Source organism: Symphalangus syndactylus, chromosome 12 (genome assembly GCF_028878055.3).
Source record: "Symphalangus syndactylus isolate Jambi chromosome 12, NHGRI_mSymSyn1-v2.1_pri, whole genome shotgun sequence".
In the NCBI taxonomy this organism is placed as follows: Eukaryota; Metazoa; Chordata; class Mammalia; order Primates; family Hylobatidae; genus Symphalangus; species Symphalangus syndactylus.
The window spans coordinates 111,108,718-111,123,987 of record NC_072441.2 but is presented as its reverse complement, the minus strand read 5'-3'; positions in this window follow the sequence as shown (position 1 = coordinate 111,123,987).

The window sequence follows — 15,270 nt, the reverse complement described above, 5'->3', positions numbered from 1 at the left end:
TAAAAGAGTTGAAACTTAGTTTTGATTGAGCCGTTCTGAAACACTCTTTCTGTAGAAAATGCAAGTGGAGATTCGGAGCGCTAAGAGGGTAATAGTGGAAAAAGGAATGTCTCCAAATATAAACTACACAGAATCATTCTGTGAAACTTCTTTCTGATCTGTGCATTCAGCTAACAGAGTTAAACCATACTTTTGATTTAGCAGATCTGAACACTCTTTCTGTAGAAAATGCAACTGGACATTTGGAGCGCTAAGAGAGTTGTAGTGGAAAAAGGAATATATTCAAATATAAACTACACAGAAGCATTCTGTGAAACTTCTTTCTGATCTGAGCATTCAGCTAACAGAGTTAAACCATACTTTTGATTGAGCAGTTTTGAAACACTCTGTCTGTAGAAAATGCAACTGGACATTCGTAGCGCTAAGTGGGTAATAGTGGAAAAAAGAATATGTTCAAATATAAACTACACAGAAGCATTGTATGAAACTTCTTTCTGTTCTGTGCATTCAACTAACAGAGTTGAATCTTACTTTTGATTGAGCCGTTCTGAAACACTCTTTCTGTAGAAACTGCAATTGGACATTCTGAGCGCTCAGAGGCCTCTATTGGGGAAAATAATATCTTCAAATAAAAACTACACAGAAGCATTGTGTGAAACTTATTTCTGATATGTTCATTAAGCTAACAGAGTTAAACCATACTTATGATTGCGCAGTTCTGAACACTCCTTCTGTAGAAAATGCAAGTGGAGATTCGGAGCGCTAAGAGGGTAATAGTGGAAAAAGGAATATATTCAAATATAAACTACACAGTAGCATTCTGTGAAAATTCTTTCTGTTCTGTGCATTCAACTAACAGAGTTGAACCTTACTTTTGATTGAGCCGTTCTGAAACACTCTTTCTGTAGAAACTGCAATTGGACATGCTAAGCGCTAAGAGACCTACATTGGGGAAAAGAATATCTTCAAATAAAAACTACACAGATGCATTCTGTGAAACTTATTTCTGATCTGCAAATTCAGTTAACAGAGATAAAACATATTTTTGATTGAGCAGTTATGAAAAACTCTTTTTGTAGAAAATGCAAGTGGAGATTCGGAGCGCTAAGAGGGTAATAGTGGAAAAAGAAATGATTTCTAATATAAACTACACAGAATCATTCGGTGAAACTTCCTTCTGATCTGTGCATTCAGCTAACAGAGTTAAACCATACTTTTGATTGAGCAGATCTGAACACTCTTTCTGTAGAAAATGCAACTGGACATTTGGAGCGCTAAGAGCGTAGTAGTGGAAAAAGGAATATATTCAAATATAAACTACACAGAAGCATTCTGTGAAACTTCTTTCTGATCTGAGCATTCAGCTAACACAGTTAAACCATACTTTTGATTGAGCAGTTTTGAAACACTCTGTCTGTAGAAAATGCAACTGGACATTCGTAGCGCTAAGTGGGTAATAGTGGAAAAAAGAATATGTTCAAATATAAACTACACAGAAGCATTGTATGAAACTTCTTTCTGTTCTGTGCATTCAACTAACAGAGTTGAACCTTACTTTTGATTGAGCCGTTTGAAACTCTCTTTCTGTAGAAACTGCAATTGGACATTCTGAGCGCTAGGAGGCCTATATTGGGAAAAAGAATGTCTACAAATAAAAACTACACAGAAGAATTGTGTGAAACTTCTTTCTGTTCTGTTTGTTCAACTAAAAGAGTTGAAATTTAGTTTTGATTGAGCCGTTCTGAAACACTCTTTCTGTAGAAAATGCAAGTGGAGTTTCGGAGCGCTAAGAGGGTAATAGTGGAAAAAGGAATGTCTCCAAATATAAACTACACAGAATCATTCTGTGAAACTTCTTTCTGATCTGTGCATTCAGCTAACAGAGTTAAACCATACTTTTGATTTAGCAGATCTGAACACTCTTTCTGTAGAAAATGCAACTGGACATTTGGAGCGCTAAGAGAGTTGTAGTGGAAAAAACAATATATTCAAATATAAACTACACAGAAGCATTCTGTGAAACTTCTTTCTGATCTGAGCATTCAGCTAACAGAGTTAAACCATACTTTTGATTGAGCAGTTTTGAAACACTCTGTCTGTAGAAAATGCAACTGGACATTCGTAGCGCTAAGTGGGTAATAGTGGAAAAAAGAATATGTTCAAATATAAACTACACAGAAGCCTTGTATGAAACTTCTTTCTGTTCTGTGCATTCAACTAACAGAGTTGAATCTTACTTTTGATTGAGCCGTTCTGAAACACTCTTTCTGTAGAAACTGCAATTGGACATTCTGAGCGCTCAGAGGCCTCTATTGGGGAAAATAATATCTTCAAATAAAAACTACACAGAAGCATTGTGTGAAACTTATTTCTGATATGTTCATTAAGCTAACAGAGTTAAACCATACTTATGATTGCGCAGTTCTGAACACTCCTTCTGTAGAAAATGCAAGTGGAGATTCGGAGCGCTAAGAGGGTAATAGTGGAAAAAGGAATATATTCAAATATAAACTACACAGTAGCATTCTGTGAAAATTCTTTCTGTTCTGTGCATTCAACTAACAGAGTTGAACCTTACTTTTGATTGAGCCGTTCTGAAACACTCTTTCTGTAGAAACTGCAATTGGACATGCTAAGCGCTAAGAGACCTACATTGGGGAAAATAATATCTTCAAATAAAAACTACACAGATGCATTCTGTGAAACTTATTTCTGATCTGCAAACTCAGTTAACAGAGATAAAACATATTTTTGATTGAGCAGTTATGAAACACTCTTTTTGTAGAAGATGCAAGTGGAGATTCGGAGCGCTAGGAGGGTAATAGTGGAAAAAGGAATGTCTTCAAATATAAACTACACAGTATCATTCGGTGAAACTTCTTTCTGATCTGTGCATTCAGCTAACAGAGTTAAACCATACTTTTGATTGAGCAGATCTGAACACTCTTTCTGTAGAAAATGCAACTGGACATTTGGAGCGCTAAGAGCGTAGTAGTGGAAAAAGGAATATATTCAAATATAAACTACACAGAAGCATTCTGTGAAACTTCTTTCTGATCTGAGCATTCAGCTAACAGAGTTAAACCATACTGTTGATTGAGCAGTTTTGAAACACTCTGTCTGTAGGAAATGCAACTGGACATTCGTAGCGCTAAGTGGGTAATAGTGGAAAAAAGAATATGTTCAAATATAAACTACACAGAAGCATTGTATGAAACTTCTTTCTGTTCTGTGCATTCAACTAACAGAGTTGAACCTTACTTTTGATTGAGCCATTCTGAAACACTCTTTCTGTAGAAACTGCAATTGGACATTCTGAGCGCTAGGAGGCCTATATTGAGAAAAAGAATGTCTACAAATAAAAACTACACAGAAGAAATGTGTGAAACTTGTTTCTGTTCTGTTTGTTCAACTAAAAGAGTTGAAACTTAGTTTTGATTGAGCCGTTCTGAAACACTCTTTCTGTAGAAAATGCAAGTGGAGATTCGGAGCGCTAAGAGGGTAATAGTGGAAAAAGGAATGTCTCCAAATATAAACTACACAGAATCATTCTGTGAAACTTCTTTCTGATCTGTGCATTCAGCTAACAGAGTTAAAGCATACTTTTGATTTAGCAGATCTGAACACTCTTTCTGTAGAAAATGCAACTGGACATTTGGAGCGCTAAGAGAGTTGTAGTGGAAAAAGGAATATATTCAAATATAAACTACACAGAAGCATTCTGTGAAACTTCTTTCTGATCTGAGCATTCAGCTAACAGAGTTAAACCATACTTTTGATTGAGCAGTTTTGAAACACTCTGTCTGTAGAAAATGCAACTGGACATTCGTAGCGCTAAGTGGGTAATAGTGGAAAAAAGAATATGTTCCAACATAAACTACACAGAAGCATTGTATGAAACATCTTTCTGTTCTGTGCATTCAACTAACAGAGTTGAACCTTACTTTTGATTGAGCCGTTCTGAAACACTCTTTCTGTAGAAACTGCAATTGGACATTCTGAGCGCTAAGAGGCCTCTATTTGGAAAAATAATATCTTCAAATAAAAACTACACAGAAGCATTGTGTGAAACTTATTTCTGATATGTTCATTAAGCTAACAGAGTTAAACCATACTTATGATTGCGCAGTGCTGAACACTCCTTCTGTAGAAAATGCAAGTGGAGATTCGGAGCGCGAAGAGGGTAGTAGTGGAAAAAGGAATATATTCAAATATAAACTACACAGTACCATTCTGTGAAAATTCTTTCTGTTCTGTGCATTCAACTAACAGAGTTGAACCTTACTTTTGATTGAGCCGTTCTGAAACACTCTTTCTGTAGAAACTGCAATTGGACATGCTAAGCGCTAAGAGGCCTACATTGGGGAAAAGAATATCTTCAAATAAAAACTACACAGATGCATTCTGTGAAACTTATTTCTGATCTGCAAATTCAGATAACAGAGATAAAACATATTTTTGATTGAGCAGTTATGAAACACTCTTTTTGTAGAAAATGCAAGTGGAGATTCGGAGCGCTAAGAGGGTAATAGTGGAAAAAGAAATGATTTCTAATATAAACTACACAGAATCATTCGGTGAAACTTCCTTCTGATCTGTGCATTCAGCTAACAGAGTTAAACCATACTTTTGATTGAGCAGATCTGAACACTCTTTCTGTAGAAAATGCAACTGGACATTTGGAGCGCTAAGAGCGTAGTAGTGGAAAAAGGAATATATTCAAATATAAACTACACAGAAGCATTCTGTGAAACTTCTTTCTGATCTGAGCATTCAGCTAACAGAGTTAAACCATACTTTTGATTGAGCAGTTTTGAAACACTCTGTCTGTAGAAAATGCAACTGGACATTCGTAGCGCTAAGTGGGTAATAGTGGAAAAAAGAATATGTTCAAATATAAACTACACAGAAGCATTGTATGAAACTTCTTTCTGTTCTGTGCATTCAACTAACAGAGTTGAACCTTACTTTTGATTGAGCCGTTTGAAACACTCTTTCTGTAGAAACTGCAATTGGACATTCTGAGCCCTAGGAGGCCTATATTGGGAAAAAGAATGTCTACAAATAAAAACTACACAGAAGAATTGTGTGAAACTTCTTTCTGTTCTGTTTGTTCAACTAAAAGAGTTGAAATTTAGTTTTGATTGAGCCGTTCTGAAACACTCTTTCTGTAGAAAATGCAAGTGGAGATTCGGAGCGCTAAGAGGGTAATAGTGGAAAAAGGAATGTCTCCAAATATAAACTACACAGAATCATTCTGTGAAACTTCTTTCTGATCTGTGCATTCAGCTAACAGAGTTAAACCATACTTTTGATTTAGCAGATCTGAACACTCTTTCTGTAGAAAATGCAACTGGACATTTGGAGCGCTAAGAGAGTTGTAGTGGAAAAAGCAATATATTCAAATATAAACTACACAGAAGCATTCTGTGAAACTTCTTTCTGATCTGAGCATTCAGCTAACAGAGTTAAACCATACTTTTGATTGAGCAGTTTTGAAACACTCTGTCTGTAGAAAATGCAACTGGACATTCGTAGCGCTAAGTGGGTAATAGTGGAAAAAAGAATATGTTCAAATATAAACTACACAGAAGCCTTGTATGAAACTTCTTTCTGTTCTGTGCATTCAACTAACAGAGTTGAATCTTACTTTTGATTGAGCCGTTCTGAAACACTCTTTCTGTAGAAACTGCAATTGGACATTCTGAGCGCTCAGAGGCCTCTATTGGGGAAAATAATATCTTCAAATAAAAACTACACAGAAGCATTGTGTGAAACTTATTTCTGATATGTTCATTAAGCTAACAGAGTTAAACCATACTTATGATTGTGCAGTTCTGAACACTCCTTCTGTAGAAAATGCAAGTGGAGATTCGGAGCGCTAAGAGGGTAATAGTGGAAAAAGGAATATATTCAAATATAAACTACACAGTAGCATTCTGTGAAAATTCTTTCTGTTCTGTGCATTCAACTAACAGAGTTGAACCTTACTTTTGATTGAGCCGTTCTGAAACACTCTTTCTGTAGAAACTGCAATTGGACATGCTAAGCGCTAAGAGACCTACATTGGGGAAAATAATATCTTCAAATAAAAACTACACAGATGCATTCTGTGAAACTTATTTCTGATCTGCAAACTCAGTTAACAGAGATAAAACATATTTTTGATTGAGCAGTTATGAAACACTCTTTTTGTAGAAGATGCAAGTGGAGATTCGGAGCGCTAAGAGGGTAATAGTGGAAAAAGGAATGTCTTCAAATATAAACTACACAGTATCATTCGGTGAAACTTCTTTCTGATCTGTGCATTCAGCTAACAGAGTTAAACCATACTTTTGATTGAGCAGATCTGAACACTCTTTCTGTAGAAAATGCAACTGGACATTTGGAGCGCTAAGAGCATAGTAGTGGAAAAAGGAATATATTCAAATATAAACTACACAGAAGCATTCTGTGAAACTTCTTTCTGATCTGAGCATTCAGCTAACAGAGTTAAACCATACTGTTGATTGAGCAGTTTTGAAACACTCTGTCTGTAGGAAATGCAACTGGACATTCGTAGCGCTAAGTGGGTAATAGTGGAAAAAAGAATATGTTCAAATATAAACTACACAGAAGCATTGTATGAAACTACTTTCTGTTCTGTGCATTCAACTAACAGAGTTGAACCTTACTTTTGATTGAGCCATTCTGAAACACTCTTTCTGTAGAAACTGCAATTGGACATTCTGAGCGCTAGGAGGCCTATATTGAGAAAAAGAATGTCTACAAATAAAAACTACACAGAAGAAATGTGTGAAACTTCTTTCTGTTCTGTTTGTTCAACTAAAAGAGTTGAACCTTAGTTTTGATTGAGCCGTTCTGAAACACTCTTTCTGTAGAAAATGCAAGTGGAGATTCGGAGCGCTAAGAGGGTAATAGTGGAAAAAGGAATGTCTCCAAATATAAACTACACAGAATCATTCTGTGAAACTTCTTTCTGATCTGTGCATTCAGCTAACAGAGTTAAACCATACTTTTGATTTAGCAGATCTGAACACTCTTTCTGTAGAAAATGCAACTGGACATTTGGAGCGCTAAGAGAGTTGTAGTGGAAAAAGGAATATATTCAAATATAAACTACACAGAAGCATTCTGTGAAACTTCTTTCTGATCTGAGCATTCAGCTAACAGAGTTAAACCATACTTTTGATTGAGCAGTTTTGAAACACTCTGTCTGTAGAAAATGCAACTGGACATTCGTAGCGCTAAGTGGGTAATAGTGGAAAAAAGAATATGTTCCAACATAAACTACACAGAAGCATTGTATGAAACTTCTTTCTGTTCTGTGCATTCAACTAACAGAGTTGAACCTTACTTTTGATTGAGCCGTTCTGAAACACTCTTTCTGTAGAAACTGCAATTGGACATTCTGAGCGCTAAGAGGCCTCTATTTGGAAAAATAATATCTTCAAATAAAAACTACACAGAAGCATTGTGTGAAACTTATTTCTGATATGTTCATTAAGCTAACAGAGTTAAACCATACTTATGATTGCGCAGTTCTGAACACTCCTTCTGTAGAAAATGCAAGTGGAGATTCGGAGCGCGAAGAGGGTAGTAGTGGAAAAAGGAATATATTCAAATATAAACTACACAGTACCATTCTGTGAAAATTCTTTCTGTTCTGTGCATTCAACTAACAGAGTTGAACCTTACTTTTGATTGAGCCGTTCTGAAACACTCTTTCTGTAGAAACTGCAATTGGACATGCTAAGCGCTAAGAGGCCTACATTGGGGAAAAGAATATCTTCAAATAAAAACTACACAGATGCATTCTGTGAAACTTATTTCTGATCTGCAAATTCAGTTAACAGAGATAAAACATATTTTTGATTGAGCAGTTATGAAACACTCTTTTTGTAGAAAATGCAAGTGGAGATTCGGAGCGCTAAGAGGGTAATAGTGGAAAAAGAAATGATTTCTAATATAAACTACACAGAATCATTCGGTGAAACTTCCTTCTGATCTGTGCATTCAGCTAACAGAGTTAAACCATACTTTTGATTGAGCAGATCTGAACTCTCTTTCTGTAGAAAATGCAACTGGACATTTGGAGCGCTAAGAGCGTAGTAGTGGAAAAAGGAATATATTCAAATATAAACTACACAGAAGCATTCTGTGAAACTTCTTTCTGATCTGAGCATTCAGCTAACAGAGTTAAACCATACTTTTGATTGAGCAGTTTTGAAACACTCTGTCTGTAGAAAATGCAACTGGACATTCGTAGCGCTAAGTGGGTAATAGTGGAAAAAAGAATATGTTCAAATATAAACTACACAGAAGCATTGTATGAAACTTCTTTCTGTTCTGTGCATTCAACTAACAGAGTTGAACCTTACTTTTGATTGAGCCGTTTGAAACACTCTTTCTGTAGAAACTGCAATTGGACATTCTGAGCGTTAGGAGGCCTATATTGGGAAAAAGAATGTCTACAAATAAAAACTACACAGAAGAATTGTGTGAAACTTCTTTCTGTTCTGTTTGTTCAACTAAAAGAGTTGAAACTTAGTTTTGATTGAGCCGTTCTGAAACACTCATTCTGTAGAAAATGCAAGTGGAGATTCGGAGCGCTAAGAGGGTAATAGTGGAAAAAGGAATGTCTCCAAATATAAACTATACAGAATCATTCTGTGAAACTTCTTTCTGATCTGTGCATTCAGCTAACAGAGTTAAACCATACTTTTGATTGAGCAGATCTGAACACACTTTCTGTAGAAAATGCAACTGGACATTTGGAGCGCTAAGAGAGTAGTAATGGAAAAAGGAATATATTCAAATATAAACTACACAGAAGCATTCTGTGAAACTTCTTTCTGATCTGAGCATTCAGCTAACAGAGTTAAACCATACTTTTGATTGAGCAGTTTTGAAACACTGTGTCTGTAGACAATGCAACTGGACATTCGTAGCGCTAAGTGGGTAATAGTGGAAAAAAGAATATGTTCAAATATAAACTACACAGAAGCATTCTATGAAACTTCTTTCTGTTCTGTGCATTCAACTAACAGAGGTGAACCTTACTTTTGATTGAGCCTTTCTGAAACACTCTTTCTGTAGAAACTGCAATTGGACATTCTGAGCGCTAAGAGGGCTCTATTGGGAAAAATAATGTCTTCAAATAAAAACTACACAGAAGCATTGTGTGAAACTTATTTCTGATATGTTCATTAAGCTAACAGAGTTAAACCATACTTTTGATTGCGCAGTTCTGAACACTCTTTCTGTAGAAAATGCAAGTGGACATTCGGAGCGCTAAGAGGGTAATAGTGGAAAAAGGAATATATTCAAATATAAACTACACAGTAGCATTCTGTGAAAATTCTTTCTGTTCTGTGCATTCAACTAACAGAGTTGAACCTTACTTTTGATTGAGCCGTTCTGAAACACTCTTTCTGTAGAAACTGCAATTGGACATGCTAAGCGCTAAGAGGCCTACATTGGGAAAAAGAATATCTTCAAATAAAAACTACACAGATGCATTCTGTGAAACTTATTTCTGATCTGTAAATTCAGTTAACAGAGATAAAACATATTTTTGATTGAGCAGTTATGAAACACTCTTTTTGTAGAAAATGCAAGTGGAGATTCGGAGCGCTAAGAGGGTAATAGTGGAAAAAGGAATGTCTTCAAATATAAACTACACAGAATCATTCGGTGAAACTTCCTTCTGATCTGTGCATTCAGCTAACAGAATTAAACCATACTTTTGATTTAGCAGATCTGAACACTCTTTCTGTAGAAAATGCAACCAGACATTTGGAGCGCTAAGAGCGTAGTAGTGGAAAAAGGAATATATTCAAATATAAACTACACAGAAGCATTCTGTGAAACTTCTCTCTGATCTGAGCATTCAGCTAACAGAGTTAAACCATAATGTTGATTGAGCAGTTTTGAAACACTCTGTCTGTAGGAAATGCAACTGGACATTCGTAGCGCTAAGTGGGTAATAGTGGAAAAAAGAATATGTTCAAATATAAACTACACAGAAGCATTGTATGAAACTTCTTTCTGTTCTGTGCATTCAACTAACAGAGTTGAACCTTACTTTTGATTGAGCCATTCTGAAACACTCTTTCTGTAGAAACTGCAATTGGACATTCTGAGCGCTAGGAGGCCTATATTGAGAAAAAGAATGTCTACAAATAAAAACTACACAGAAGAATTGTGTGAAACTTCTTTCTGTTCTGTTTGTTCAACTAAAAGAGTTGAACATTAATTTTGATTGAGCCGTTCTGAAACACTCTTTCTGTAGAAAGTGCAAGTGGAGATTCGGAGCGCTAAGAGGGTAATAGTGGAAAAAGGAATGTCTCCAAATATAAACTACACAGAATCATTCTGTGAAACTTCTTTCTGATCTGTGCATTCAGCTAACAGAGTTAAACCATACTTTTGATTTAGCAGATCTGAACACTCTTTCTGTAGAAAATGCAACTGGACATTTGGAGCGCTAAGAGAGTTGTAGTTGAAAAAGGATTATATTCAAATATAAACTACACAGAAGCATTCTGTGAAACTTCTTTCTGATCTGAGCATTCAGCTAACAGAGTTAAACCATACTTTTGATTGAGCAGTTTTGAAACACTCTGTCTGTAGAAAATGCAACTTTACATTCGTAGCGCTAAGTGGGTAATAGTGGAAAAAAGAATATGTTCAAATATAAACTACACAGAAGCATTGTATGAAACTTCTTTCTGTTCTGTGCATTCAACTAACAGAGTTGAACCTTACTTTTGATTGAGCCGTTCTGAAACACTCTTTCTGTAGAAACTGCAATTGGACATTCTGAGCGCTAAGAGGCCTCTATTGGGAAAAATAATATCTTCAAATAAAAACTACACAGAAGCATTGTGTGAAACTTATTTCTGATATGTTCATTAAGCTAACAGAGTTAAACCATACTTATGATTGCGCAGTTCTGAACACTCCTTCTGTAGAAAATGCAAGTGGAGATTCGGAGCGCGAAGAGGGTAATAGTGGAAAAAGGAATATATTCAAATATAAACTACAGAGTACCATTCTGTGAAAATTCTTTCTGTTCTGTGCATTCAACTAACAGAGTTGAACCTTACTTTTGATTGAGCCGTTCTGAAACACTCTTTCTGTAGAAACTGCAATTGGACATGCTAAGCGCTAAGAGGCCTACATTGGGGAAAAGAATATCTTCAAATAAAAACTACACAGATGCATTCTGTGAAACTTATTTCTGATCTGTAAATTCAGTTAACAGAGATAAAACATATTTTTGATTGAGCAGTTATGAAACACTCTTTTTGTAGAAAATGCAAGTGGAGATTCGGAGCGCTAAGAGGGTAATAGTGGAAAAAGAAATGATTTCTAATATAAACTACACAGAATCATTCGGTGAAACTTCCTTCTGATCTGTGCATTCAGCTAACAGAGTTAAACCATACTTTTGATTGAGCAGATCTGAACACTCTTTCTGTAGAAAATGCAACTGGACATTTGGAGCGCTAAGAGCGTAGTAGTGGAAAAAGTAATATATTCAAATATAAACTACACAGAAGCATTCTGTGAAACTTCTTTCTGATCTGAGCATTCAGCTAACAGAGTTAAACCATACTTTTGATTGAGCAGTTTTGAAACACTCTGTCTGTAGAAAATGCAACTGGACATTCGTAGCGCTAAGTGGGTAATAGTGGAAAAAATAATATGTTCAAATATAAACTACACAGAAGCATTGTATGAAACTTCTTTCTGTTCTGTGCATTCAACTAACAGAGTTGAACCTTACTTTTGATTGAGCCGTTTGAAACACTCTTTCTGTAGAAACTGCAATTGGACATTCTGAGCTCTAGGAGGCCTATATTGGGAAAAAGAATGTCTACAAATAAAAACTACACAGAAGAATTGTGTGAAACTTCTTTCTGTTCTGTTTGTTCCACTAAAAGAGTTGAAACTTAGTTTTGATTGAGCCGTTCTGAAACACTCTTTCTGTAGAAAATGCAAGTGGAGATTCGGAGCGCTAAGAGGGTAATAGTGGAAAAACGAATGTCTCCAAATATAAACTATACAGAATCATTCTGTGAAACTTCTTTCTGATCTGTGCATTCAGCTAACAGAGTTAAACCATACTTTTGATTGAGCAGATCTGAACACTCTTTCTGTAGAAAATGCAACTGGACATTTGGAGCGCTAAGAGAGTAGTAATGGAAAAAGGAATATATTCAAATATAAACTACACAGAAGCATTCTGTGAAACTTCTTTCTGATCTGAGCATTCAGCTAACAGAGTTAAACCATACTTTTGATTTAGCAGATCTGAACACTCTTTCTGTAGAAAATGCAACTGGACATTTGGAGCGCTAAGAGAGTTGTAGTTGAAAAAGGATTATATTCAAATATAAACTACACAGAAGCATTCTGTGAAACTTCTTTCTGATCTGAGCATTCAGCTAACAGAGTTAAACCATACTTTTGATTGAGCAGTTTTGAAACACTCTGTTTGTAGAAAATGCAACTGGACATTCGTAGCGCTAAGTGGGTAATAGTGGAAAAAAGAATATGTTCAAATATAAACTACACAGAAGCATTGTATGAAACTTCTTTCTGTTCTGTGCATTCAACTAACAGAGTTGAACCTTACTTTTGATTGAGCCGTTCTGAAACACTCTTTCTGTAGAAACTGCAATTGGACATTCTGAGCGCTAAGAGGCCTCTATTGGGAAAAATAATATCTTCAAATAAAAACTACACAGAAGCATTGTGTGAAACTTATTTCTGATATGTTCATTAAGCTAACAGAGTTAAACCATACTTATGATTGCGCAGTTCTGAACACTCCTTCTGTAGAAAATGCAAGTGGAGATTCGGAGCGCGAAGAGGGTAATAGTGGAAAAAGGAATATATTCAAATATAAACTACAGAGTACCATTCTGTGAAAATTCTTTCTGTTCTGTGCATTCAACTAACAGAGTTGAACCTTACTTTTGATTGAGCCGTTCTGAAACACTCTTTCTGTAGAAACTGCAATTGGACATGCTAAGCGCTAAGAGGCCTACATTGGGGAAAAGAATATCTTCAAATAAAAACTACACAGATGCATTCTGTGAAACTTATTTCTGATCTGTAAATTCAGTTAACAGAGATAAAACATATTTTTGATTGAGCAGTTATGAAACACTCTTTTTGTAGAAAATGCAAGTGGAGATTCGGAGCGCTAAGAGGGTAATAGTGGAAAAAGAAATGATTTCTAATATAAACTACACAGAATCATTCGGTGAAACTTCCTTCTGATCTGTGCATTCAGCTAACAGAGTTAAACCATACTTTTGATTGAGCAGATCTGAACACTCTTTCTGTAGAAAATGCAACTGGACATTTGGAGCGCTAAGAGCGTAGTAGTGGAAAAAGTAATATATTCAAATATAAACTACACAGAAGCATTCTGTGAAACTTCTTTCTGATCTGAGCATTCAGCTAACAGAGTTAAACCATACTTTTGATTGAGCAGTTTTGAAACACTCTGTCTGTAGAAAATGCAACTGGACATTCGTAGCGCTAAGTGGGTAATAGTGGAAAAAAGAATATGTTCAAATATAAACTACACAGAAGCATTGTATGAAACTTCTTTCTGTTCTGTGCATTCAACTAACAGAGTTGAACCTTACTTTTGATTGAGCCGTTTGAAACACTCTTTCTGTAGAAACTGCAATTGGACATTCTGAGCGCTAGGAGGCCTATATTGGGAAAAAGAATGTCTACAAATAAAAACTACACAGAAGAATTGTGTGAAACTTCTTTCTGTTCTGTTTGTTCCACTAAAAGAGTTGAAACTTAGTTTTGATTGAGCCGTTCTGAAACACTCTTTCTGTAGAAAATGCAAGTGGAGATTCGGAGCGCTAAGAGGGTAATAGTGGAAAAAGGAATGTCTCCAAATATAAACTATACAGAATCATTCTGTGAAACTTCTTTCTGATCTGTGCATTCAGCTAACATAGTTAAACCATACTTTTGATTGAGCAGATCTGAACACTCTTTCTGTAGAAAATGCAACTGGACATTTGGAGCGCTAAGAGAGTAGTAATGGAAAAAGGAATATATTCAAATATAAACTACACAGAAGCATTCTGTGAAACTTCTTTCTGATCTGAGCATTCAGCTAACAGAGTTAAACCATACTTTTAATTGAGCAGTTTTGAAACACTCTGTCTGTAGAAAATGCAACTGGACATTCGTAGCGCTAAGTGGGTAATAGTGGAAAAAAGAATATGTTCAAATATAAACTACACAGAAGCATTGTATGAAACTTCTTTCTGTTCTGTGCATTCAACTAACAGAGTTGAACCTTACTTTTGATTGAGCCTTTCTGAAACACTCTTTCTGTAGAAACTGCAATTGGACATTCTGAGCGCTAAGAGGGCTCTATTATGAAAAATAATGTCTTCAAATAAAAACTACACAGAAGCATTGTGTGAAACTTATTTCTGATATGTTCATTAAGCTAACAGAGTTAAACCATACTTTTGATTGCGCAGTTCTGAACACTCTTTCTGTAGAAAATGCAAGTGGACATTTGGAGCGCTAAGAGGGTAATAGTGGAAAAAGGAATATATTCAAATATAAACTACACAGTAGCATTCTGTGAAAATTCTATCTGTTCTGTGCATTCAACTAACAGAGTTGAACCTTACTTTTGATTGAGCCGTTCTGAAACACTCTTTCTGTAGAAACTGCAATTGGACATGCTAAGCGCTAAGAGGCCTACATTGGGAAAAAGAATATCTTCAAATAAAAACTACACAGATGCATTCTGTGAAACTTATTTCTGATCTGTAAATTCAGTTAACAGAGATAAAACATATTTTTGATTGAGCAGTTATGAAACACTCTTTTTGTAGAAAATGCAAGTGGAGATTCGGAGCGCTAAGAGGGTAATAGTGGAAAAAGGAATGTCTTCAAATATAAACTACACAGAATCATTCGGTGAAACTTCCTTCTCATCTGTGCATTCAGCTAACAGAATTAAACCATACTTTTGATTGAGCAGATCTGAACACTCTTTCTGTAGAAAATGCAACTGGACATTTGGAGCGCTAAGAGCGTAGTAGTGGAAAAAGGAATATATTCAAATATAAACTACACAGAAGCATTCTGTGAAACTTCTTTCTGATCTGAGCATTCAGCTAACAGAGTTAAACCATACTTTTGATTGAGCAGTTTTGAAACACTCTGTCTGTAGAAAATGCAACGGGACATTCGTAGCGCTAA